The sequence below is a fragment of the Ambystoma mexicanum genome, chromosome 1q (assembly GCF_040938575.1).
Source record: "Ambystoma mexicanum isolate Mex_15411 chromosome 1q, UKY_AmexF1_1, whole genome shotgun sequence".
Taxonomy (NCBI): Eukaryota; Metazoa; Chordata; class Amphibia; order Caudata; family Ambystomatidae; genus Ambystoma; species Ambystoma mexicanum.
In genome coordinates, this window is record NC_090922.1 from 441,236,348 (window position 1) to 441,261,238 (window position 24,891).

Consider the following 24,891-nt stretch of genomic DNA (forward strand, 5'->3'; position numbering starts at 1 on the left):
GCCCAAAAAGCCCTGACAAACAGGAACTGATTTTCTGAAATGGTGCACACTTCACATGCTTGAATGTGGTGGTCAAATGGCATTGGATACACACATGAACCACCATTGACCAAATGGAAAGAATTGTATTTTCAGTTCTATGTCCCTAAATCGACATGAGGTTTTTCCAAATATTTTTTTCGGATTAAAATATTTTGAAAAAATGAATTGAATTGAATTTTTATTTTATTTGGGGTGTCCCCCAAACCCTCTTCCTTTAATTATAAACCCTACCCGACCCCCCTCCCAACCCATTATGAACCCTTATCCTCACCTTCATGTGTTTCAATGAGTTTCTTTGCTGTCATTTTTCTGAAAAAATTACTACATCAAAAAAACACCTGGTGATGAAACATCGTGATACCGTATATTCATAGGAATAAGATCAAGATGGTACAGTTTAAAGGATTTCTGCAGCTTGGATGTTGTGGGCAGCGTCACTTTGGTAACAGATGACAGTCCTTCCTCTGACGGACAATCAGTTGGAGCAGAGAAGGATTTTTGTCGATCTCGGCAACGGACTCCAATGTTTCTGGGGGAAAGACTTAAGAAATAAAAAAATAGGACTCACTTTCCACACATAGCATCGGAAGGCGCTGTAACCCATAGTTTGCTGAGCATTATGGATAGGCGATTATAGTCCTGAGCGCTAAGACTCTGCCTCTGGGAGTCTTTGCAGTTATTGGTGCACAGTCTTACACGTCGCTTGACTATCCAATTGAGCATTATACCGTTTGTCTCCCCTTTTAGTCGAAGTGTTTATTCTGCGTATGCCCCCCAAAAAAGAATCATGACAAATAATTGGTATACCTTTGCACATGTGAGTTTCCCTTTGCTAGTCTATTATGCCAGCCCGTTAACCCGTAGTTGTTCTTTCAGATGGCAATGGATATCCTGGCAATGCCATCTTCTCTAGAACACAATTCCAATGGTTGAACCATTTTCTTAAGTCCATAGGAAAGATACATGTTTGAGGTAAGGTGTGTGTATTAATAACCTGTAAATGAATAAAGTGTGAAGGAGTAATATACACTGTGGATTGATGCTGTGCTCCAATATACATATTTATTACAAAAAAAGGAGGGTGGCTTTTTGCATGATTTTGTAGCTGAAGTCTTTCATCATTACAGGGACATGGATTCTGTAGATGCTTTGAGTTGTGAATTGGTTTTTAAATATTGTAATGTATTTGTATGAACTCTAAAGTGATTTTATAATGGATGTGATAGATAAGTTAAACGTTAGATTCATGTTCCCATGTAGCCAGGTGCTTTAGAGGTATATGTATGCAATATATACGCAGCCGGGCTTATGTTCATCAGGTGTATAGCGTGAAAGCCTTGCATAAGGTTTTTACGTATGTTTGTTATGTCACGCCCCATTTTCAATCATTTGTATGGCGGAGAGGATAGGCGGAATGTAACTTGCGTTTCTGCCGCCTTCCTTCCTCTCTGCCATACAAATGCACCAGCAGAAAGCAGGTGGATCCCATATGGATCCATTGTACACGCGGTCTAACATGCTTGCATGCAAGCATGTCAAGCAGCGCTCACAATTAAAAGTAAACGCTGCCTGGCATGCATGCATGTCAGGCAACGTTCACTCCCTTTGCACGGCGGAGTGCAAGAGTGAAGTCTAAAGGACGGCACACACACACGTGTAGGCTGCCTTTTGCCCTGCACTTTTGCACTGCTCAGTGCAAATAATTAAAAATTGGTGGCGGGGAGCAGTTTACATTGCAGGGCTAATGGAACGGCTTCCGTCATCAAAATACATTTTGGAGCAAAATGAGTTCCAGTGTGTTGCAGGGAAGATCAAATAAATACTTTGCTCCTCAGGGGGTTCCTAGCACCCTTGACATGGGGTTATATCTCGGTGTACCACCTGGGATTTTATGATTTTACAGATCTATAGCAGAATTTTGCTTGAGGCTACTTCCAATTTTCCTTAAGCAGCAATCGTTCACCATGCATCGGATTTCCTTTATGCCCTTGAGTATCAGAGCATCCCATCCATCCCAGCATCTTAGTGCATTCCTCTCTAATGCCAGGAAGATGAGGTAAGACACTCACATAGGTGAGTGGCCATCAAAGAACTAAACACTTACTGGATACGACTATACGTCTACGCTACCAGCTAATTAGCATTTGACATCTGTCCAGTAAGAAGCTAACTGCTCTTTGAAAGAAACCCGGCACAATAAAGCTTATGCCAGATAAACAGCATCCTTTATTTACAGCACTAATAAACTCTGGAAAATGGCAGGAGAAGGATAATCCATCTTTACACCTCAGGGAAATTGCAAGCTAAAAAAAGACTCAAAGTGGGATGAATTAAGAGAATTTGAGTAAGAGGAATTAATATTCCAGATCCCAAGTTGAGTCCTTCGGAAGCGTTGCTTGTAGTCTTAGAAAGTTCTCTGGTCGCACACAGGATGGCTTTTCCTAGGATTCCAGAAAAATATACACGGGTTACGACTTATGTGGGAGAGGTGTTTGCGCAAAATAAAAAAACAAATGCATTTTGTGTAAAAGGTGATTCTTGGAAAGACCCATTGTCTGCGCCAAATTCTTTGCACGCGCCCTTTGCTCTAAAGCAAGTTCTGTGTTTGGAGACATGCCTCTCCACTTCTTTACTTCATCAACGATTCATCTGCCCCCAAAGCAGGAGTCTTCCTCCCCCTGAGCCTGTTCTCACCTGCGAGAGAAGAGAAAGAGGAGAAAGTGCAAGGAAGGAGCGAGTTGCTGCCTGCCCTATCGTGCCCAAATGATGGGTATTTCTATTTGTTGCACATTTCTGACTCTGAAATAAGGGGGAACTGCAAAACGTGTTGTTCAACTGAAGATCCCTTTAAGTTCCATCAATGAGCTGCCAGCATCCACAAGGATGGGGCGCTGGCAGCGCGCTCATTTCAGTAGGGTATCAGTCTTCCACCAATGTGGGTACAGTTGGCCAATGCCTGCCTAAGTGTTAGAGTGTGCGCCCAACACTTAACCATGTATGGAAGGTCAGGCTGTTCAACGCTTGTGTTTCCATCCCAGCTTCTTCACCACACACAGGGCACCTCTCTGAATCTGGAGACCATTGAGACTCAAGCTCCCATGAAGATCCGCTCAGCACAGCCTGTGGCCAGCAGGGGTCCTGAAGTAGTCCCTATGCTCCATAACCGAGGAGAGGGGGTGACAGAGGGTTAAGCTGCCCTATAGCCAGGGCTCAGTGAAGGGGACCCACTACAAAAAGGCAACTCATTTTCAATGTTTTTGTACAAAGTCGGGGCCCACGAAGATCTCGTGGGTTATTTGGCATAGGGCCTATGCTGGCTCTCATTACCCCTGAATAGGCCACCTTAAGAAATGAAAACATTCTCTGTACTATATCCGATTGAACCCTTTTAAAAAATACTCTTCATGCATCCTTGACAACTAACTTTATTGTTGACCTTTTTTCCGATTGTAACTTTGGCAGGTGCAATTAATCAGGTCCCATAAATTCTACTCCATTTGCACTTTTTGAGAGCACAGAGGACCTCGTGCTCCATACATTTAACCCACTGCTGAATCCGATGGAGGACCTAAAAAACAGACCCCCACTTCCGCTTATGACCTGCTGTGCTTACAGCTGCTTGACTGGTTCATGGAATCCATACCGTGTGTCTGCACTGCGGCCACCATTGACAGTTCAATGTTTCAACCCATGTGTAGAATTACACATGGCTGATTATCAACGACAAGGTTACATTCCCCCGAGAGGATATGAGTGACATCTAATAGACTACTTGCATGGTTGCCAAGTGGCCCCATGTCAGGCTTGATACCATGAGACAGTCCTGTTTTCCCTGTTGCATGCTCACCCTTGGAATGTTGTTCTTCCCATTATAGAAATGTGTCTACAAGTCCCAGCATGCAAAGCGGAAACCAGGTCTTGCGCACGGCGTTACGCATGACATGGGACCAGTTACGAACTTCAGTGACGCTTGCATACGGTGTTGCACAGAACTCTTAACAGTGTCAGCCCCCATTGTCCCCCCTCCCTTTTGCGGTGGGTGGGGGGGATCAGACCATAGACCATACCCTTACTACCCAAATAATAAACTGACTATAGTTATACATTTGGAAACAAAATGTCACATTTTATTGGAGCATAACAATAAAATGGGAAGTCCCAGCCCTAAACACATCATGGTTCACGACCATACTCTTATAAAGGTGGTCCACGCGGGGAGGGAGACTGGAAAGAGGCTGAGCTCCAGTCCCACCGCCTTATAAACCATCCCCAGGGCTGGATAATCCAGCCCTGGGGAAGCCCCTTCCTCCTGGAGGAAAGGCGGGAAATGCCTGCAGGGGAGAGGCGGTGGCCAGAGGGGTGTCCCGCTATGCAGGCTTGGACATCCCCTGAGTTCGAATAAAGCCCCTAGTTACAACTGTATGCTGTGTATGCTCCCCCCCCCCCCAATTCAATTTTACCACCATGTGCTGTCTGACCTGGACCAGCCCGGCAGGGGGTGCAGTGTGCAGGCATGCAGGGACAATATACAACATGAAAAATGCACGTTCCCGCTCCCCCCACTCCACAGCAACCCAAAAACGAAAAAAAGGACCTGACAGAAAATGCAGATTTCATTCACAGCAGAAAATGGGTCCCTGCAGAGAAACTTTATGAAAAGGAAGTGAATACGTCTTTGTTTCACTTTCGAAGTAATTGAACGTTCTGGCGTGAGTTCGGCACATCTTGGGTATGCTTGTACCCCATGCCGCAGCGCCTCCCACCGTCACCCCCTTGCCTACACCCCCAGTGGGAACACGAGGGCACTGGATAATCAAACGCTTCTCTTCTGAAGAACCGCTGCTCCGACGTCTGGTGATGGCGATGTGCATAAAACTGAAATGCCCTTTTCATCAGACCGGAGAATGCCTTTCAAGTGGGTTTACCTTTAATTAAAAGAAAAGTGGATTTCAGGAGCTCCTCAGATGCTGAAACAAATGGGCATTCACCCTGGGAGGCTTCTTCGAACGAGTGAAAGGGGCCAAGAGCTCATGGGGAACATAGATCATGTTTTAAAACTAATAAGAGACCAAGGCCCAACCAACAGACTTTATTTGGGTGATCAGACCAGTCATGGGTAAATGAACCCAGGGCACTGACCGGACTGCAGACCATGAGGCAATAGACAAGAAGAGGAGCTACGAAGAGGACGTGATGACCAGGAAAGTTGTTGCTGGTAAACTTAAAACATCCCTTTAAGGAACGTATGTCTGTGGCTGCAAAAGGGTTTGGCCGGTGCAAGGAGATGTACTAAGAGGAAGACCATGTTTGTCAAAGAAAGGAAGACTTGTTCGAGGGAGATACACCCCCTGGCTATTGCAATCCTGGCATGAGCACCAGGCCCAGGAGAGTGTCCCTTGGCTGGAGGGTGGAAATCTCAGAGCCTTACCAAAAACACTAAGCAAGGGGGAAGAAATACTTTCCGGTAAGAATGTGTAAAAGCTATTGAAGATACTGATGTTAGCACAGGAGGGTGATCCGCAGCTAGAGGTTCAGACTATCAAAGCCTGACCAGTAACCCTAAGCAAGAGGGGAGTAGTACCTATTGGTAGGAGAAAGCCAAGACGCAAGCAAATTGCTAGATCCACAACACTGAGATGACAAAGTTGCAAGCAGGGCACTATATCTGTGCAAGTGAGATTTTGAGGACATTAGATGGGTGCTATTACCCCAGCACCAAGAAGGGACAGCCTATTTAGTTATGGAACCTATGAGAAGAGCAGTGTTCCTGAAGTTAGAACCTTAAGACATGTTGAGATGACCTACCCTGACACTCCTATCACAATGACCCTTATTATTTCTAGCTTTAGTCCAATAGAATTTATAGGCATTACTCAGACTCATCCTAGCATCACAATAGAAGGTTTTGAACTTATAGCTTCTGTGAGTCCAGAAGATCCTACGCCACAACAGTGCCTTGTGTGGTAAATGCTGTATTATTTTCAGTATAAATAACTTCTGAAAATCTATGGAGGCAGTGAACACCAAATATATGACAGAATGCAGTACAAGATTGACCAGACAGAAAAAAATGTATTGCAACGTAAACAAGGAAAATGTGTGAGCACCCAGCCCTCCGAACCCCAACAAAACCCAACACAATCTCAGAGTAATGACCACTTGCGACACAGCCCAGTTTTTTTAAGGCTTCTCTTTGAAATAAATGATTTCCAAAATGAAAGCGCTAATCAATTTTCGGTATATATATTCTTTACTGGATTGCCCACACATGTTTTGACATTATTATTAAGGTCTTCTTCAGGGCACCAATTCCAGAAAACATCATATTCAAACAAGACAATACACGAAAATTAACGAAAAATACCAAATACATTTTTTTTAAACAAATGCTCAATCAATGTATGTTCAAATTAAGATCTTTTCACTAAAAGATCGATTTAGAAAGACTGCTCTGTGTCCGCACAAAGTGGTCTTTCTAAATATAACTGTCACGCCCCTGGCGCACACAAGTGCGTGCAGAGGCTGACTGGCATGTATGGACCCAGAAGCGCAGGGCGAGTAGAACAGATAAGTGTGTGGGTGGGTGCGTGTGTGTGCTGTGTGTATGTATGTGGTTTGGTTTGGGTGGGGGGAGGTAGCGGGGGTGGAGTTTGGGGGGGGTGAGGAACAACAGAGGGTTCGGTAGGTGAAGCCCCCCAAATATTTAAAAAGACACATGTTAAAGGTCTCAAGAGAAAAAGACCTTTACAATGTTGTTTTTACGATCAAAAGAAAATCGGGCATTGTAAATTGGTCTTTATCTCTTGCAACCCATAAAATGTGGTCTGTTCACATAGAACCGCCAAAAACAGATACCCAGATAAAAACATAATACAAGCCAAGTAAGGGAACAAAGATGGTTTGTAAGGAAAGAAAAAGAAATACACACATTATTTGTTACTAACATCCTATTGATAATAGTTAATCAAGTATTCTCAGTATTTTTCAAATTCCAGTACTCCCCTTCCGAATACCATATTGCAAACGTTCACCTGTGAAATGATGTATTATTGTATATAAAGACACCCACCTGCACCATTATAGTCTTGTGACCACCACCAACACACTAATTAAGATAAAGCCCATCATGCTTATTAGCCCATGCTTATTAATTCAAAAGGTGTCAGTGATCAATTCCATATTTACCCACATTTGAAACAACCCAAAAGTCGACCATGTACAATACACTAGATATCAACTTAACTTTCAATTTTTACCGTTTGCTAAATATAGTTGGTCAGGCTTAAATGACAACCTGACAAATAAGTAGTTTCTCGCATTTCATCAGAATATTAAGAGGGTAATCGTGGTCTTAATTTGCTTGACCCCTAAAAACAAACATGTTTATTTAGTAGTGGGCGTGTCATCAAACAAGGCAGAACGATTCTCCTTCACCACATTCCATGTGCTAATCGGTAAGCAACCTTACCTTAGACTTCTATCCAAAGAGAAATGTAAAAATTGCAAAAGTTCCATTGGTCATTCAACCTTCCCGGGTTCAACCCCAGCTCAAAAATATCCCTCAAGGCAAACATGTTTATTTACTCAATTACAAATCCCTAAATTGCCAAAAGTATTGCTCTTCAACAGATCCCCCATAACAATGGGTAACCACCTTACCTTATACTTGAAAACCAAGAAGAATTACTAAATGTGTTTATTGCTAATCGTGTTCTATAAATTCAACTTCTCCACAGTTTATTCCCAGATCACAACATCCCTGGAGATGACATGAATCATAGTAGCCACACTAAGTGACACTTTTCCATACTAGCTAATCATATTCAAAACTTCTAATATAAGCGTCGTACCATGATGGTTAATGCCACACAATAGGGCTCCAAAACATACATAATGCTGGATTTGTGAGGGCCCAACCACCTTATTAGGTCCGAAAACGCGGTGTACCACGAGGCTTAATCAGGCGACATTTTGTTTTTCGGTATATTTGTATTTCTAATGACGTCAGATGCACCTGATCTCATAACACATTACCATATAATAACACAGAGGCACCTGTGGGGTAATATCACGCATCCATCTATAAACGAAAATGACCTATTTAATGTGTATTCGTTATTGAATACCAAGTAAGAAACTGCCTCATGTTGGTATTTACCCCTCCACAAACCACTGATAACCACTGATGTCATGTCCTTTATCACAACGTGTGCCTTGACAGAAGGGGTATCTATCTAATTTAAAACGGCCCCTCATTTAGCACAATGTTATTTTATCGAATCTCAAATGAGTAATGAGTCATGCCTACTACCGACAGATTCTATTATTCATCATTCGGTATTCTATGACTGGAGTTCCTTCTTATTAATTAGGTGGGTCCCATGAACAGAAAAAACCTAATTAGTGCTATGGTGCCTTGTTGGTGGCCATGTAGGAATTGCTGAGAAAAGAAGGAATTTGAGAAGAAATGTGATGTTCTAGACACCAGGTTTAGTCAGCGGGGTTACACGAAAGTCGTATTGACACTTGTGAGAAAGAAAAGTTTGGGCATAAAACGGTGGGATTTACTTAAGATGAAGGTACAAGGCAACATTCAAGATTTGCAAACTGTGAGAATGATCACTCGATATTCGACAGAAAGTAAAAAAAAACGATATCACATATTCTGTAAACATTGGAGTATTTTAGCCCTTGATCCCGATTTACAAAAATATATAGGTCACAGAGCGACTTTTGTATGCACCAAAGCACCAACATTAAGAAATGAATTGAGTCCATCATATCTTAAACCAATAGAAACTTGTAAAACATTGCTACACCAACATATAAGGGATTCTACAATTGTGGCACATGCAGTATGTGTCAAAATGCTAAGGAATGCAAGAGTCTTAAAGTCATCATTGATAAAGAGTTGATCATTACTGATTTCATAAATATCAAAACCAAATTTGTGGTCTATAGCATATTGTCCCTATGTGGACAAGTGTGCATTGAGAGCACGATCCGTGAACTTTGGATACGATTCAGAGAGCCTTTGAGCGTTTTGCACAATGATGACCCAAGGCTACTGTATCAGTTCATTAGGAAGAATGCCACCAAATTGACGACAAGTCAGGTATACAATTTTTTTTTATTTTCTTATTTTCTTATTTATTTGTGTTATTGGCTGTTCTTACCCGACCTTAGACAGCAAAATGAAAACAGTTCCCAATAGACTATTCACAAAATCCACTATGCAATTTAAACATAGCCAAATAAATACATACTGCAATAAATACATATCTAAACAAATCCATAAAAATAAGTGAACAATAAATAAGAAACACATCATCAAACAAGTACGTGTTATAGAATTAGAGCAATTCTTATTTGCCTTACACCCAGAAAGTGACTTAAGAAAGTCATAACCAGATTAATAAGAAAACAGGGGGAGATTAACCGACAGTAAACAGGAAAAACGAAGAGGATCCTTCAAATTACTACCTTAATTTGACTAGGCCAGCCTCATGGAGCAACTTCATTACTGCTATCATGATATCTGTTTTATCCCCACTCGATATACAGATAAAAAAGCTCTCACCATCTAGCACTGCCAGATTATATATGAATATGCCCATTAAGAAAGATTTCGATTCTGTTAGTGCCCAGCAATCCAAAACAATATGCTCTCTGTTCTGTACTACATTAAAATCTTTACATATGTTACAGCCTGTCATTCCTTCCATCTCTAGTGATCGGATCTGACGAATTTCACCTGTGAGTAAATATTCAATCTATAATGGAAGAAATGAGATGCCCAATAACCATTTTTGAATATTGAAAAATATTCAGGGAGTACTCCCATAGGCTTATCCAAACGTGACAAACTCTTATATAACCTATATACCCTCATCTTATACATGGTTCCTATCCAATCTTCCCTGAATAGGATTTCTTTAACCTCATTCGGTTGATGAATGAGGTCCGCAATGGTCATCTCAATTCTTCTTAGCACTAGATCAGCTCTCCCTTTGTACTTTGCCACAGACTCTATGGTAGCAGATTTCATAATGGCTGCCTGGTCTTCATATAGTGAGCGCATCACTGGAAGCAACATTCTTTGGTACAGGGTCAAGATCCTTCAATCAAGTTTACAACCCAATGATAATAAACCTGATTCAAATCTCATAATCATTATGGAAATTGCACATACATGGTTGTCCGGGCTGGCTTGGTGTTTTGTGTGCCCTCTGCTTTGTTAAGGAGCTTGGGGGGGCCTTCATCATGGCTCACAGTGGGCCCCTACATTGTGTGCAATGCCACTGATTGGGCTCTGCTCACCTTGAACACATTCAAGAGTGATGTAAATGGTTGAGAGGAGATGAAAACTCGACCAGGACCCTGCTCCTGTCCAACACTGTTTAAGAAAATAAGCATTGACACAGAGTCTCAGAAGTGAGAGAGCCATGGAGTGGCGCACCCCTGCCCACTCAAACTCCTTCTTGGAAAGGGATTTGTGGAAGCTTCATTCACAGGCCGGTCCTGGGGTGGGTCATTGAATAAAGCACCTTGCACATAGAGGTCTGAAAATCATAGATGCATTGAGCCCCACTCTTGAGGGAAGAGCACCCTCCCACCTTCACACCTCTCCCTGTTAATAAAGATTGAAGGAGAGTCATGTATCAAAGCCTAGCACATTACAGTGCTATGTTCGGTTTTGTCTTGTCACATAAATTGAAGATAAATGCACATGGAGATAGACAGCCTCTGCTTACACCTGCACAATAGGTTTCTTCTATCGTAGCGGTAGCTGACTCATAGATACATTTATAACCAGGGAATTTTGTTGATACTAAATCCTGGTCAATGAGTTAATTTTCAGGCCTTGCACGTGCAGCATTTTGGTCCTGGGTAAATAGACAGCACACGCCTCCCCAGGTCAGTGCTTTTTTGGCATCAATGTCACAGATAACAAGTACTTCTGTGTCCGTTGATCTATAGATGTTTCATACACTAGCTATAGTCTGTGTTAGAGATTTTGGTTACTCTGCTACAAGTACTGCATTATGTATGTTTTACATATAGACTCCACATCGAATCTGGAACCTGAATTCCCCAAATGTGTGATCATGGCCAAATCTCACCTCCCTCTGTGCTTTGGTTCTTATATCTGGCTGAAATGAGAGCGCCCGGAAAAACAGGTGTTAAACGCATATGAAGGTTGTGTGCTATCACTTCCCTTGATGTCACTTGGGGACAGGTCAATGATCGGTGGTCATGGGCCGTGTGATGTCACTTCCACTTGCAATTTGGTGAAAAGACATGTCATGATGCCTACCTCCAAGGAGCCAGGTCCGACCCAGCAACCCCAGAGTCAGGCATCCTTTCCTCCAGGGGAGTGTCAGCGGGCCCAAGCTGGGGCCCTTTGGACGCAATCCTGGCGCCTTAGGCGCCAGGCTCATGTTGGACCTCTGTCCTGGCGCCTTAGGCGCCAGGCTCATAAAGCTAGACATGTGTTCAATTGTTTTAAGGTGCACTTACCTGATGCAGACCATGCTGCCACATCCAGGCCCCCTTGAGGCCTGAATGGAACTACTTTACCTGTGGGACTACTTTCAACCCGGGTGTGGTCAGGGAAGGGTACATACCTGATCGGAGCAAGGATACTCACTTGGAACTTCTTCCAAAGCTATTTAAACCACACCCGATCAGCAACTCACGCTTCGCGTTGTTATGCTCCTCGCAGCTGGACGCTCACCGTGTCAGTTCCTGCATCTGGACCTCAGCCACGCCTGTCAGTATCCTGGGTCACCTGCAAAGGGAGACAAAAGACCTTACCTACTAAATCAGCACCACGGAGACATCACACCGACGATCCTGAAAAGGAAGACATCATTTTAAAAGCATTTCGCTACGATCGCTGCAGTGCTGCATTTCACTCACCTATCCTGGACGCCACCATCTTCAGCAGCGATCATCCGGATCCACAGCCACTTCCCAGAGCCTAGAGAGAAAAAGACAAGAACAAGGTGAGAGAAGGAAGGGAATAGGAAAAGCTCAGTTTCCTTCTAAGTCTTACCTGTTGGGTCATTCCCATTTCATTTCGGGTCTTGCCGCTTCCAGGCATTTTCCGGACCCAGGCCCCTATGGGGAAAAAAGACAAAGGGCCTCATTAGGACCCAGGCGGTAAGGGGTTTACGGCGGCGTAAACAGCGCCGACCCTTACCGCCTGATTCCGAGGTCCCTTAACGCCATAGAGGATTTAACACCTGCTTTTAGCAGGTGTTAAAATCCATGGCGCTAAGGGACCTTGTTGTTAATTACGCCACCGTAATTTACGGTGGCGTAATTAACGCCTTCCCCACTCCCATTATGCCCTATGGGGCAAAAATGGGAATGGGGAAGGGTAAATGGGGATTGGGGACTTACCGCCCCGCCAACCTCGGAATGGGGCGGTAAGTCCGCCAACCACCATGGCGTAAACGTAGTTTACGCCATGGTGGTAAAGGTACGACCCAGGCGGTAACTTACCGCCTGGGTCGTAATGAGGCCCAAAGACATTGAATGAACGAATGCAAAGACATTACCGAGCGCTCATCCAGAACTTACCTGTCATTTACTGGAACTGCACGTTTCACTTCGGGTCGGCGCCATATCTCCGGCATTCCGAACCCCGGCCCCTAAGGGGAAAAAGACAATGAACATTATTATTAAGCTTGGACTTTTGAACTTGCAACAGAACTTTTACAGAGCCTTACCTGAATAGTCAAGCTTACCTGAACTCCCATCAATCCTCAATCCAGTGAAGTAACTGGGTTTCAACGCGCCCCTGCATCAGAAGCAGGATGGAGAGCTCATTTTTCCTGACCCTAAGGTGAGACTTCACGGGTAATCGTGGAAGGGTATCGTGGAGGGTTGGAAGAGAGTGGGAGGCTTGAGCATAACTCAGTCAGTAGGTAATACTCCCTTTTCACGCACAGGGGAATATTCCTGCGAGCCGGAGAAGCCAGTGTAGAGGGGCCCTTCCTGTCCATCTTCAGAGTCCTGCGCTTCACCATTGAAGAAGCATCAGCACTCGAAGCCAGACCTGCGCCTCCGTGGGAATCAGGTGAGCGTTACAGAACGCGAAGCCTACCCACAATTTCCCACCCGGGCGCTATGGAGACGTCCGAGACTGACCAGCTGGCCCAGCTTTTGGGGGAATTACGGGCAGAGGTGCACTCAGCCCGCCAGGAGACTAACGCTCTCAAAAGAGAACTGATCTTATCCAAGGAAAGAACAGATGACCTAGCCAGAAGGTTATTACAGGCCCAGGCAGGGCACACTCCTTTACCTAATTCCGGAGACATTTCCACATCAATGGGTTTGAGTAACCCGGTACAAATTAATCTACCTGGACACATGCCTTTGGCCCCGCCTGAACGTTTTGCGGGGGATCCCAAGAAATATGCCGTCTTTATGAACCAATGTCGTTTACACTTTCTATGCAGACCCGGAGCCTTCCCTAACGACCAGACCAAGGTAGCCTTTATACTATCTTACCTCAGTGGCAGTGCTGCCGATTGGTCTATTCCATTGGTAAATCAGGATGATCCCATTTTCCAGAATTTTCAGGGCTTCCAGGCCAGCATGGAAAGATTGTTCGCTCGACACTCTCAAGGACAGGCCCTTGATAACGAACTGCTATCCTTACGACAAGGTAATCAGGATCTTCTGTCCTACATTGCCACCTTTAACAGACTGGTTGTGGAAACTGGATGGCCAGAAAACAAAAGGATCACATTGTTTCATCGAGGCCTGCGCGGAGAGCTTAAGGATGTTCTAGCTCAGATAGTAAACCCACCCCAAGTCTGCGCAGACTACATAGACTTGGTGGTTCAACTTGATCACAGACTTCAAAATAGAAAAGCAGATCGGTTCAAGTATGAAAACCGAGTACCGATCAAAACCCACGCTAACTCCAAGAGCACCGACATATCTGAACCTATGCAAATCGGTGGTGTTAAAGGACCATTAACGCAGAAAGAACGAGAGAGAAGGCGGCAAATGCTACTTTGTCTGTATTGCGGGACTTCCGGTCACTTTCTTCGAAATTGTCCAGTTAAACCACTTAAGAAGGTGGTTGGAGCTACTGATACGAATTATTGACACCTGATTCGGGAAACAACCTAGCCCGACAAGCGTAGGGGTCCGCTTGCCGAGCTTGAAAACTAATTCTTTGACCTCGCATTTTGTCATGCCAATGGTGCTCGTGGACCCAAAACAGCCTCAGCAGTTGCATGCTATAAAAGCATACATCGACAGTGGAGCTATTGGAAATTACATAGACCGTGAATTGGCTTCCAGGATTAAGCTTCCTCTCCGCCCGAAAGTAACCCAAGATGTCATTACTACAGAAGATGGAACCGAAATATCCTCAGGGCCTGTAACGCATTCCACTGTTGAAGTGACTCTGGTGGGTCAGGATGGACATCGGGAAGCAATCGTGTTTGATGTGATCAAGGCCCCACAATTTCAAGTAATTCTTGGAATTCCTTGGTTAGAAACACATAGGGCCTCATTACGACCCTGGCGGTAAGGGGTTAATGCCAGCGTTAGCTGCGCCGACCCCTTACCGCCAATTCCGAGTTCCCCTAGCGCCATGGAGGTTTTAACACCCGATTTTAGCGGGTGTTAAAATCCATGGCGCTAAGGGACCATGGAGTTAATTACGCCACCGTAATTTACGGTGGCGTAATTAACGCCTTCCCCACTCCCATTATGCCCTATGGGGCAAAAATGGGAATGGGGAAGGGTAAATGGGGATTGGGGACTTACCGCCCCGCCAAGGTCGGAATGGGGCGGTAAGTCCGCCAACCACCATGGTGTAAACGTAGTTTACACCATGGTGGTAAAGTCACGGCCCAGGCGGTAACTTACCGCCTGGGTCGTAATGAGGCCCATAATCCCAGAATTGACTGGCGAGCAAAGAAGATAAGTTTTCCTGATTGTGAACCAACTTGTTATCCAAGAAATCCAGCTATGGGTCTAGCCTCAGCAACTTCCACCCCTGTACAGCTACCGTCAGAATACCAAGAATTCCAAGACGTTTTTCAGAAAGAACAGGCTAACATGTTACCTCCCCATCGGTCTTATGATTGCCAAATCGATCTGGTACCCAATGCTCAACTACCTTGTAGTAGGATTTATGCTCTTACAGAACCTGAGAACCTGCATTTGCGTCAGTATTTAGATCACTACCTAGCCAATGGTTTTATTCGCCCGTCCAAGTCTCCTGTCTCTTCAGCTCTGTTCTTCATGCCGAAAAAAGAAGGCAACCTTAGAACGTGTATAGACTATCGCGCCCTAAATCAAATAACGATTAAGAATCGTTATCCTCTGCCCTTGATCCCTGAGCTTATCGACCAGGTGAAAGACGCTTGTGTGTACACCAAGTTAGATCTCCGAGGAGCTTATCACCTGGTGCGCATAAAAGAAGGCGACGAATGGAAGACTGCATTCCGCACCAAATTTGGGCTCTTTGAATATCAGGTGATGCCCTTCGGTTTGTGCAATGCACCTGCCGCCTTTCAGTACTTTATGAATGATGTTCTTCGGGAACTTATCGATGTCTGTGTCATTGTTTACATTGACGACATCCTGGTGTACTCTTCTTCAGAATCTGATCACAGAAAACATGTTAGGGCAGTTCTTGAGAAATTGTGCCAGCACAGACTATTTGCAAAACTCGAAAAATGCGTTTTTCATACCACAGAAGTTGAGTTTCTCGGATTCATCCTGACACCTCAAGGAGTCCGAATGGACTCGCAAAAAAGGTGGACGCCATTCTCAAATGGCCATCTCCTAGCTCGGTGAAGGGAGTTCAGAGCATGCTCGGCTTTGCCAATTTCTATCGAAGATTCATCCCGGAATTTTCCCGAACAGTCCAACCCATCACCGCTCTCCTAAAGAAAAACACACACTTCGAATGGACTCTTGAGGCCGAACAAGCCTTCCAGGACCTGAAAACCAAATTCACCTCTGCACCTGTATTGAAGCACCCGCATCCAGATCTCCCGTACATAGTGGAAACCGATGCATCCAGTTTGGCCATGGGAGCTGTCCTGTCGCAAAGAGACCCAAAAACTAACCAACTACACCCAGTGGCCTTTTGGTCCAGAAAATGTTCTCCTCCTGAAATCAACTACGCAATTACCGATAAAGAGTTACTGGCCATCAAATCTGCTTTCAAGGCTTGGCGTCACTACCTTCTCGGGGCAAGACACACCATTACCGTAATTACGGACCACAGAAACTTACAGTATTTAAAGACGGCCAAAGCTCAATCTTCACGACAAGTCCGATGGGCTTAATTCTTTGCGGAATTTGATTTTGGAAATACCTATCGCCCTGGCTGCAAGAATGGAAAAGCGGACGCCTTATCCCGATTGGCATGGAAGAACCTAATTCGAGCTTAGAACCTGTGCCCATCATACCTGAGCAAAGAATCTTAGGCTTAACTTCATTGCAAACTATTGAGGACATCCAAACGCAAGTAAAACAACTTCTAGACTCTTCAACCTTATTGGAATGGAGTCAAAAGGGTTCTCATTACACTGTTAAGGATGACTTACCCTACTTCCAGGAGCGGTTGTTTCTACCAAGTGAAGAATTGCAAGAACTTGTTATTGCCCATCATCATGAATCTTTAATGGAAGGACACCCTGGTATCGTTAAAACGGAGGAAAAAATCAAACGCCACTTCTGGTGGCCTTCTTGGAGAAAAGACATAAAGTCTTTTGTTCTGTCTTGCGGAATTTGCGCCCAAAACAAGGCTCAAAAGAAAAGGCCAGCCGGCCTACTTCAACCCTTGGATATTCCACCGGCACCATGGCACACCCTGTCAATGGACTTTATAACCGACCTGCCTCCTTGTGCTGGTTACAACACAATCCTTGTAATTGTGGACCTATTCACCAAAATGGCCCACTTTATCCCTTTAAAGGGTTTGCCTTCAGCTTCTACCTTGGCCAAGGAATTCCTGGAGAATATAGTTCGCATACATGGTTTCCCTTCCATATTAGTCTCGGATCGTGGAAGTCAATTTATCTCCCATTTTTGGAAGAAGTGTTGCCAACTAGCACAAATAGATGTGCGGTTATCCACCAGCCACCACCCCCAGACCGACGGACAAACCGAGAGAACCAATCAGACTCTCGAGCAATATCTTCGGTGCATGTTACACCAATCCGAGATAAATTGGAAAGACCCTTTGGATCGCAGAATATGCATACAACAATTCAGTGCATTCTGGAACCGGACAAACCCCCTTTTATACTTTGTATGGTCACCATCCTCGGACCTCTGACCTAGATCCACCTCTGACCCTGGAAATGCCCGCAGTAAATCATCTGCATTCCACAATAACCCGAGCCTTCAAAGAAGCTGCAACTCATTTACAGCGAGCCAAGAAAAAGTATAAAGAAAACGCTGATTTGCACCGAAGTAAAACTCCTCCTTACCAAGTAGGAGACCAGGTATGGCTAGCAACTAAACATTTACCCCTCAAGGGCCCGCGAACCTTCAATCCCAGATTCATAGGACCTTATCCCATCAAGGCTATAATCAACCCAGTGGCCTTTAAACTGGATCTACCATCCAACATGCGTATTCATCCAGTTTTTCATGCATCACTTTTGAAGCCAGTACAACCAGGAACCCGATTGTCCAAGCCTCCAGATCCAGTTCAAATTGAGGGGGAATTGTAATTCGAAGTTAAAGACATTTTAGACTCCAAGGTGGTAAAGTCGAAACTCTTCTATCTTGTTGACTGGAAGGGATATGGACCTCAGGAGAGATCGTGGGAGCCTAGTAACCATGTCCACGCACCTCGATTAGTACAAAGGTTTCACCGGAAATTTCCGAACAAGCCAAAACCCCCGGAGGGAAGAACCTTGGGAGGGGCCTTGAGGGGGGGTACTGTCATGATGCCTACCTCCAAGGAGCCAGGTCTGACCCAGCAACCCCAGAGGCAGGCATCATTTCCCCCAGGGGAGTGCCAGCGGGCCCAAGCTGGGGTCCTTTGGACGCAATCCTGGCGCCTTAGGCGCCAGGCTCATGTTGGACCTCTGTCCTGGCGCCTTAGGCGCCAGGCTCATAAAGCTAGACATGTGTTCAAGTGTTTTAAGGTGCACTTACCTGATGCAGACCATGCTGCCACATCCAGGCCCTCTTGAGACCTGAATGGAACTACTTTACCTGTGGGACTACTTTCCACCCGGGTGTGGTCGGGGAAGGGTACATACCTGATCGGAGGAAGGATACACACTTGGAATTTCTTCCAAAGCTATTTAAACCACACCCGATCAGCAACTCACGCTTCCCGTTGTTCTGCTCCTCGCAGCTGGACGCTCACCGTGTCAGCTCCTGCATCTGGACCTCAGCCACGCCTGTCAGTATCCTGGGTCACCTGCAAAGGGAGACAAAAGACCTTACCTGCTAAATCAGCACCACAGAGACATCACACCGACGATCCTGAAAAGGAAGACATCATTTTAAAAGCATTTCGCTACGATCGCTGCAGCGCTGCATTTCACTCACCTATCCTGGACGCCACCATCTTCAGCAGCGATCATCCGGATCCACAGCCACTTCCCAGAGCCTAGAGAGAAAAAGACAAGAACAAGGTGAGAGAAGGAAGGGAATAGGAAAAGCTCAGTTTCCTTCTAAGTCTTACTTGTTGGGTCATTCCCATTTCATTTCGGGTCTTGCTGCTTCCAGGCATTTTCCGGACCCCGCCCCCTATGGGGAAAAAAGACAAAGACATTGAATGAGCGAATGCAAAGACATTACCGAGCGCTCATCCAGAACTTACCTGTCATTTACTGGAACTGCACGTTTCACTTCGGGTCGGCGCCATATCTCCGGCATTCCGAACCTCGGTCCCTAAGGGGAAAAAGACAATGAACATTATTATTAAGCTTGGACTTTTGAACTTGCAACAGAACTTTTACAGAGCCTTACCTGAATAGTCAAGCTTACCTGAACTCCCATCAATCCTCAATCCAGTGAAGTAACTGGGTTTCAATGCACCCCTGCATCAGAAGCAGGATGGAGAGCTCATCCTTCCTGACCCTAAGGTGAGACTTCACGGGGAATCGTGGAAGGGTATCGTGGAGGGTTGGAAGAGAGTGGGAGGCTTGAGCATAACTCAGTCAGTAGGTAATACTCCCTTTTCATGCACAGGGGAATATTCCTGCGAGCCGGAGAAGCCAGTGTAGAGGGGCCCTTCCTGTCCATCTTCAGAGTCCTGCGCTTCACCATTGAAGAAGCATCAGCACTCGAAGCCAGACCTGCGCCTCCGTGGGAATCAGGAGAGCGTTACAAGACATCCCTACTAATAGTCCATATTTCCCTTATTTTTTAAGGCTTCCAACGTACCTTAGAAGAGCAAGTGCCAAAACCCCAATCGTGCTCTTTTTCACCTCTTTCATCCTCCTTTTCTCTTATGGACTTTCTGGGGCTCTCTGTTGCTCTCCATGGCTCTCTGCTACCCTCTGGCATCTCAGCAAAGCAATTTAAGCAGCAGGCAAGGAGGCAGAGTCAGGTTCCATTAGGTTTTATTTCATTCCAGGCTGACAAAGAGCACAAACGCATCGTTGTCAAGTACACAAACTCCTACCCCCTTTTGAGAACGGACATTCCTTTTATATCTGATCAGAGAAAGAGGATTCAGCCCCCGCCTTTCTAAACATGTCCGGGCAAGACTCTTCATTAAACATACTTGTGCAAAAGGCAATTATTTCTTATCTATTTAAACTTTCAAAAATGAAATACATTCTGGCACACATCCTGGCTTTTTTCCCCGGTGGTGCTGTCCCAATTATGGTCATGCAGCTGTTTCCCTTAGCTAAGTTTCCAGACACAGCCCAATTAACTGTCTGGTTTCAGCTCGTTTATCTAGTTTCTGAAGGCACGGTGGCCTTGAATGTTTCAACTTCAGGACTAACCCATGCTAACACGCTCCACAGAATGTCTTCATTTATGCATTCTTTCCACCCATTTAACAGCACTACCAGTTAAGGGCATTGTCAGTTAAAGGAATTGTCAGTTCTTTTCTATCTGTGTATAGAAAAAAACGTATTCATTTTCCTACTCAATTATTTATAACATGTATTTTGTACCTTGCCTACTTACTAAACCATGATAAATGCATTGTTCGACTTTATAAACATGACACTCTTTAGAATACTAATATCCTTTACCACTATGAATATTATTTTCACATCTTTACAATACTAAATCATTTCATACAAATTTCTCTGCCTAGCTTTAATTGGGGGGGCTCCTCCTACTGCATTCAGTTGTTGGTACCTTATCTTCATCTCAGTACCTCCATTACACCATTATTCATTAGGACATTATTGCCCAGTCTGTCCTCTGCTGCAACTATCTTTGGGGGGTGTAGCGGATCCTGACCAACGGTCCCACTAACACACACTCCCTCCAGAAATGTCGTCAAATGTGCACTGTTCTGCTCTTGTTCTAGTGGCATCAGTAGAATTGAATGAAGGATGTCACCAATCACAATGGAAAAATTTCATCCCGGTTTCTTTCAGTAAGTACTGGTGGCAAAACTAAGTCAAAACCATGCCTTTCTGACGAAATTGTGGTCCGTTCAGCCAAAGCAATCACCTCATTTATCTCTTCATTGATTGCTGTACAATGCTCTTTGCTACCTCTTGTATATGTTGATGTACGATCAGCGATCAAGGACACTTGTATTGTGCTTGCTCCCAGATTTAATAAATGATTGCCCATCTCAACACACTCAGTTTTCGGAACAATTGCAAGGATTTGCCCAACTTATTGTACAAAGAATCAAGACATTTTTTTAAAATTCACTTGTTGGTGGGGGGATAAGAATAACCATAATCTGAGATTGAAACATCGTGTCACAGGGTGTCACTGTGCGCAATTCAGAAATGTCAATCGTTATGGCAATAGCATTTTCTTGGTTATCTCTATACTCTGCGTGGGGTTCTGCGCTGATGTCTCTGTGGGGTAAGGTGGCTGAAACTTCCACATTTACAGGCAAGGCTGGCTTAACAAGGTAGCCATGTCTTAACGTCGTCGCTTTGGCACTTATGGTACCCGATTCCAGGGACCCCAGTGCCAAAGATTCTTTTATTTTCATTATTACTGCCTCTGCCCCGTGCACTCCTCTTCGCCCCCTGTGTTGCGCCTAAGGAACATTTTGCAGACACAATGCAAGGCTTTTCAAGGCTGACAAGGTACGTCACCACAAGCTCAAGGCTTTTAAGAAGAAAGATATAAACAATCTTCACATACCTTTCAATAAATAGTCCCAATGAGGAGAGTTGAGGATAGATGCTTGCATCACCGGGTATAGCACTCCTCTCAACTCCAACTCCCGGCACACAACACCCACTTAGCTTCCACTTTGAGCGTGCTTCGAACACCGGAAGCCTTTTTGTTCTCCTTGTGGGCAGGTGGGGTTGGGTCGGGCCGGAAGCTAAATTTAAAGGAAGAGCGATAGTAGAAGATTTCAAATAGCCGTTTCAAATGCAGCCTGAGTCTCCGTCTTCTCCAGGCAGTAGGAGACATGCTGATTTGCAAATAGGTAATTCTCTATTATTCAGCATTGCTCCACACAACAATTCAGCAGGGTGTCTGACACACCCACACCCACATAGCTTCCACTTCGCACACGCTTGGCCAATGCCGGGAGGCTTTTTTTCCTCCTTGTGTGCTGGTCGGGTCAGGCCGGGCAGCAAAATTTAAAGGAACAGTTATAGCAGCAGAGGTCAAATAGCCATTCCAAACACAGCCTGCATCCCTGTCTTCTCCAGACGGTAGGAGACATGTTGATTTGCAGATTGGCAATTCTCTATTATTCAGCACGGCTTCACACAACGATTCAGCAGGGTGTCCGACACACAGACACCTACTTAGCTTCGGGGGAGACGGAGAAAAAAAACTCTTCAAAGGATGGGTGCAAAAATCATCTGCAAACATAAAACTGTACTTACAGGGCTAAATACAGACCATGAGATGGGGGATTTCTCTGAAAACCATCTATAGAGGAAATCCCTGTAGGTAAAATTGCAATATTAAATGGACAGCTCTGATAATAGACTGCTGTAAGTCTATTAGAATGATGGTATATATATATATATTACAGGGCCTACGATAGTGGCCCTGTAGGTATGGTTAAGTTGCTCAATTCATATAAAGAGCACTTTTTGGGCCGCTTATAACTTTGGCGCCATTTGACGAATCCTCACTAAACTCTGAAAATAAATGATTTTGCAAAGTTTGGTGCGGGTTCGTCCAGGGAGGGGGGGGCAAAGTTATAGGGGGTCCCAAAATGTGTGGAAATCCTCATAGATGCAATAGAAAACAAATTTTGCTCACGCCTACAGCCCAAACCACTGGATGGAGTTTCACCAAATTAACGCGAGGAGTGGCAGCTTGGTCCCAAAAGTATGCTTTTGTAAATTTGGTGTAAATCCGTCCAGTATTTTTTTTTTAAATAGACAAAGAGTAGGTAAAAATATTTGTGATATCTGGTCAGGTCCGTGGACTCATTTCCTGATTCGGGATCCACTGACACATCTGGGCCAATCAGAGGGTGGCGTGCTGTTCGCAGACTTTTTATGCACCCGCTGATTGGATGGTGAAAAACCTGAGGTGCATCATATTTTTTAAACGGTTGCCATGTTGGATCCACGGACAACCAGCATTGTCCGCAGATAGCTCGTTGGGGAAAATGTCTAGGAAACACATTTGAGGATATTTGATGGCCGAAATTGGGCCTGGAAAGGATCGGGGAGTGGAATAAAGTTGAGATGGAGCTGTTTTTATAGGTGGAAAAAAGGTGTGCAGGTGCCGCCAAGTCTGCGGTCAATTTTAGTGTCTGCAGACATCATTTGGGTGGCAGGGGGCTCTTGGTGAGTCTTGGTAGTTGAAGGTGTTTTGTACATACTTGTTATTTGGTTTACTTATATTGTGGTGGTTGTGGCCAGTGGCCACACACTTTGGGGCAGGGCCATAGGCCAGGCCCCCAAGAATCTGGCCACTGGCAACACATAGTACAGTAATATATGAATAGTAATTATAGGTACTTTAGTGGGAGTATACCGTATTTATAATATGATGGAATTATATAATTGAAGTGTATATGGTATTTATAATAGTAGGGAAATTGAGGATAGTGCTCCTTGATGTTTCCTCCGCCTTTCACACAGTCAACCACTGAAGCCTCATTAAATGGATACATGACACCTTTAGCATCATGGACCGGGCGCTGGACTGGCTGGCCTATTTTCTCACTACCCACCCTTTCCAGCTACAACTGGCCCATTTCGACTCCACCACTTCACTGTCCACCTGCAGAATACCCCAGAGTACATTGGCTCCTTGTGGTTGCAAGGATAAAATTCAAGATCCTCTGCATTATTGACAGGCTTTCTGGGGCCTGGGACTACAATATTTCCAACTTTGTATCCCTAAATACTCCTCTGCTCCTCTAACTCCAATTCTCTGCTTGTCAAACGCTTTTTGAAACAGAGATCGGGAGGCATGTCTTTTTCTTCGGCCGGTGCTTGTCTTTGAAACAACCTTCCTGCACCTCTCATACTTAAGCTGGACTTCCATAAATTCTGGAAGCATCTGAAAACTCTGCTTTTCTCTTCCTGTTTTACTTAATCAGTTCCCTGATAACTCATACCACTGCCACTGAAACTGGTGGCCTGATCCCTCATGAACCTCACAGGTTCCAGACCCTATATCTAGTTGACACCAGTATACCTCCCCCCTTCATCACTGCCTTTACAGGTCTACCGCCTAGAGGCTGTGTACCTCATCCTTGGGACTCCTCTGCCCCAGCAGTTAGCCAGTGGCCTCCCATCTTAGCATCTCTTTGCACATTCCTTCTGTGCTCCTATCAGCACTTGGTGATCCCTACTCCCATTTCCATTCATGCACGTCTCGTACTGCACAATGCATATGTGCATATGTGCATTTATAGCAGCAGTGTGTACAATGTTTTGGGATAAGCAAGGGAAATGAGATGCAAAAGATTTCTAGAACATTCTTAAGTGCCAGTTGGTGTGTGGAGGTTTAATATGATGATAGGGTTATATGTACAGTTTTTGGAACTGATTGGTGGATAGATGTCTGACTGTTTGAAAGCAGGCAATGAGGGAGGGTTACAAACATAACAGTTAAAAGTGTAGAAGGGCTGTCTTGTGCTATGGTGTGCATGTGCAATCTGTTTTTTTTAATGATCCATGGCCTGGAGAGGGGACTGTGGAGACCGCGGGCAGTCATGAAGGTTTGTGGAATATGTCCCTTATTGTGTACTAGAGAAAAGTATTTGGGACAGAAATTAGTTTCTGTGCTTTATTCTTGTTCTCTAGTATACAATTGGCCATTATTTCCATTAGAATAGTAGAAAATGCTAATGGAAATGTTGGATAATCTTATTTAGTCTAACTAGTTTACAGAAAAATGTAAAGTGAATAGAGTCTATAAGCTTATTTTTTTAGTTCTATTTTTTAAGTGTGAAAGGTGGTTCCCAAAGGAACCTTACTTTGTTGGTGTTTCTTTTTTTGTTGTTGCAGGAGAGGCCAGGAATTAATGTGGGGAGGGAAATGAGGGAAGGGGCACCAACCACAGATATGGAGGGGCAGTTGGGCAGGGCAGGGGAGGATGTTGGGCGTGTGTTAAGTCTAAGGCAGGGGGCAGTGTTTCTCTTGCTCCTTGATTATAGCCTCGAAAGCACTTCAAAACTGTTCCCACTACAGAGTGGTGAGTTGCAGTATATACAGAGTAATGTTTTCTTGGAAAGATATGGATCAACAGCCT